The sequence below is a fragment of the Sinocyclocheilus grahami genome, unplaced genomic scaffold (assembly GCF_001515645.1).
Source record: "Sinocyclocheilus grahami isolate Dianchi unplaced genomic scaffold, SAMN03320097.WGS_v1.1 scaffold344.1, whole genome shotgun sequence".
Lineage (NCBI taxonomy): Eukaryota > Metazoa > Chordata > Actinopteri > Cypriniformes > Cyprinidae > Sinocyclocheilus > Sinocyclocheilus grahami.
In genome coordinates this window covers 3,261,312-3,265,229 of record NW_015505523.1, presented here as the reverse complement: position 1 = coordinate 3,265,229, position 3,918 = coordinate 3,261,312, and the positions used below count along the sequence as shown (strand labels likewise).

The 3,918-nt window shown below is 36.2% G+C and overlaps 1 protein-coding gene across 1 annotated transcript in view; it reads right to left on the bottom strand.

Annotated features, from left to right (window-relative positions):
* The window catches only part of fkbp2 (FKBP prolyl isomerase 2), a 9,824-nt gene extending 9,342 nt beyond the window's left edge, over nucleotides 1–482 (bottom strand). The window contains exon 1 of the mRNA XM_016228871.1: nucleotides 400–482. The gene's annotated coding sequence lies outside the window, so the exon portion shown is untranslated. The remainder of the gene's footprint in view (nucleotides 1–399) is intronic.
* Between the last annotated feature and the right edge of the window lie 3,436 nt (nucleotides 483–3,918).

Genomic DNA, 3,918 nt, shown 5'->3' with positions numbered 1-3,918 from the left:
TATACACATATATATATATATATATATATATACACACACACACACACACACACACACACACACACACACACACACACACACACACACACACACACACACACGTTATCATTTAATTGATGCAGTGTTAGAAGCAGCAGGACTCTGAATTAGCTTACGCTGACCAGTAAGGTGCATTTTAACTAGCAAAACACTTCCGCTAATAATCACAGCCGTTTTTGTCGCGTGCTGGAATTATTTTCGAGGAAGTTCAATTGGATGACGGCTACGGTTTTCTGCTGAACCATGTTTAACTCACTGTACCGTGTGCTATAAATTTAGCCGTCTACAAAGAGAGACGCCTAAGATACATTTATATTGTAGTCATTTTAATGCTTAATTGATGGATAAAAATGCAATTACCTGTAATAAGAATAAAATACTCGTCCCTTCCGAATCTCAGAATGAGTCTTCCATCAGGAAGTGACGTCAGCAGGCCTGGATCGCTTCCTACTAGCTTTCCCAAATTCAGTACGTCATTTAAAATTTAAGAGGATTAAGAAATAATAATTAAAAACTATATGTATTTTTAAATCATGTAATATTCAAATAAGAATGTTATTTAATACTACACTGACAAATCAGACGCGGTAATATTATAGGGTGTTTTGAGGAAATACTGGGGCGGTGAAACGGGACTTTTATTTTGTTTGCCGCTAAGATTATTAAGAGTCACACATGGGGGCGCTATTTCCTCAAAAATTACTTTCTTATTTGTAAAACATCTAAACCCCAGGTGATCAACTTTAAAAACATGTTTGCAGTAGGCATATTATTTTATGAGGAAAAGTCAAACCGTTTTGAAGATGAGGAGTGAAATTAGTAAAGGTGGGTCTAAATGTAAGCAAGAGGTGTACTATATATTATACTGCACATTGCTAGATTCAGTATTTCAAAATATCATCTTATTAAAACATTTTATTGGGAGATATAGAGTAAGAACTAATATTTAGCATTTTAATGCGAGTAGTCTGATATGGGCCTAAAAATCTCATTGATTTTCATTACAAGATATCGGAATTGCAACATATAAATACGATCTGCACCAAATTGCATTTCTGCTCAGGTTGGGCCTCTGAATAAAACGGTTTTACTTTGTTTCTTCCCAAGAATGAGCTCCATATTCTCCCTATAGCACTACTATGGGCCATAAAAGCCTGATGTATCAAATATGATACAACACATAAAACTTGTATGATTTCTTTAGGTTTCCTTTTTAATTCAAGGTTCTAAGGTTGAATAAACTGTTCCATCAAAGAAATTCTGACTATTCTTTTCTATGACAGGCTTTAAAGGGTTAAAACTACAAGTGGCAGAAATCTTTTCAGGGAGCGTGGCACATATTCAACCTCCACCCTGAACAAAAGCATCACCATAATCGCTTCATTCATCTGTCTGAAGGTTTCTCAGTTCAATCCCATGAGTCACATGTGACTGTATGTATGTGACCGCAATAAAAAAAGGTTTCTGTTGCTGTGGGTGACCAAAGGTGGGCAGACAGCCTTCTTGATTCTGTCACTTGACTCTCTCTCTCTCTCTCTCGGCTTGTTTCAGTGAGACGGACTGAATGCAAATGAGTAGTAGTCTGATATGGGCCTAAAAATCTAATTGATTTTCATTACAAGATATCAGAATTGCAACATATAAATACGATCTGCACCAAATTGCATTTCTGCTCAGGTTGGGCCTCTGAATAAAACTGTTTTACTTTGTTTCTTCCCAAGAATGAGCTCCATATTCTCCCTATAGCACTACTATGGGCCATAAAAGCCTGATGTATCAAATATGATACAACACATAAAACTTGTATGATTTCTTTAGGTTTCCTTTTTAATTCAAGGTTCTAAGGTTGAATAAACTGTTCCATCAAAGAAATTCTGACTATTCTTTTCTATGACAGGCTTTAAAGGGTTAAAACTACAAGTGGCAGAAATCTTTTCAGGGAGCGTGGCACATATTCAACCTCCACCCTGAACAAAAGCATCACCATAATCGCTTCATTCATCTGTCTGAAGGTTTCTCAGTTCAATCCCATGAGTCACATGTGACTGTATGTATGTGACCGCAATAAAAAAAGGTTTCTGTTGCTGTGGGTGACCAAAGGTGGGCAGACAGCCTTCTTGATTCTGTCACTTGACTCTCTCTCTCTCGGCTTGTTTCAGTGAGACGGACTGAATGCAAATGAGTCAGCTGCTCCCCCCAAAATGACCCCCCCCCCCCTCAAGTGTCTCTTCTGTCCCCATTAATCACAACAGACTCAGTCTATGGGCAGGCATGTGTTACATTTGACCTTAAATGAATAAATTATTACAGGTTTCAGCAGATGTGCAGTAATCATGCTGTGCCTACCAAATGTCGCCATCACAGATTGTTGGTTAAAATTAATTGAAGACTATGTGTTCCCTCGACAATGTGTTCATGTCTTATTTGAGAATTAAAGGCTGCTCCACATTGAGGTACAGTGTTTGTTTGAGTACTTGCTTTTGAAAGTTTGTACCTTACTGTAGCAGAACTGAAAATGAGCAGGGCAGATACTGACCCAACGGACAAAATCACAGACTGATCCTTAAAGGATTTAAAAACACCTTCCCAAGTACTCCATGTTTACTAAAAAAGGTCTTCTACTAGAAATTGATCTCCTTACTGAGCACAACAGTGACCGCACAGTTTTTCCAGTGGCCTTGGTTCAGAAAGTATTTTTCACCATAGAAAAAACCAAAAAGATAAGATGCACCACATGTAAACTCTGTTTTAAAGCATTTAAAAATGTAATAAAATAAAATAAAAAACATGACTCTACATAGGACAAATGGTTGGGATAAAATAAATAATAAATGTTCAAGACTTTTTTTTTTGAGGGAATATACAGTACAGAATAGTAATCAAACCAAAACTACGATACAATATAAAAAAACTGATAACGGTCATTGTGTAGAAGTATAAAATTAAATGCAAAAATAAATAAATAAATAAAAAACAAAAATATAGGCCTATATATAATAAAATATAAGTAGTTTATAAATAATATAAATAAGCTTTATATATTATTTTTATTGGTAAAAATCAATGTCTCTATGAAGAAAGTGAATGTGATTTTTACTTCCGTAGCCTTACTGTTGCATTATGCGTTTTTTGTGTTTCTCTGCTTCTTGTATATTTATATTGTGCATCCTTGCTGGGCATCAGCGCACAAAAAACTCATATACATCATCACAACATTGCTGTAATCCATATTTTCCCAAACACTGTGAAGCACGAGCTAGCAGAAGATGACCCTTTCAACACAAACAAATCTTTGTGAATGACTAATCAAGTTCTGGAGTCATGAGTGATGAATTTTAATGAAAGCAACCACATAAAATCCTGTCTGGCAGCTGAATCTCTCTATATGGCGAAATAATGTAACAGTCCAGAACAAGAGTTATTTATACTGGCGGGTATGTTGAAGTGCTTTAGTAATTTGTTTTGTTCAATTTTCAAACTAATCAGAACTTGTAAAATGCCTTCAGCAAATGTAACTACACACAGACTGTGTAAATACAGTGCATACACAATTGAAAAGATGAGAAGAGGTTTGAGCGCATGTTCTTGAGAAAATAGAGTCGGAACAGACTTACAGTGCTATAGGTTTCAGTGAGGAGGTATATAAAAGCAGTATTGCAGAGGAAGGTCATTGGTAGTTATTGAGAGTAATGGAGCTGTACAGTTCATTGATTAGACACAGGTGATGCAGGATCTGTAATATTGTTCATATTCCTGTTGCAGTGAACCAATGCGGCCCAAAGCAGACGGTGACTAATCAGGTAAGAGACTGAATTTAATGGGAAGGTGAAGGAAGCTACATTTTGAGCACATTGTGATAATAAATGTTCTGATGATGTC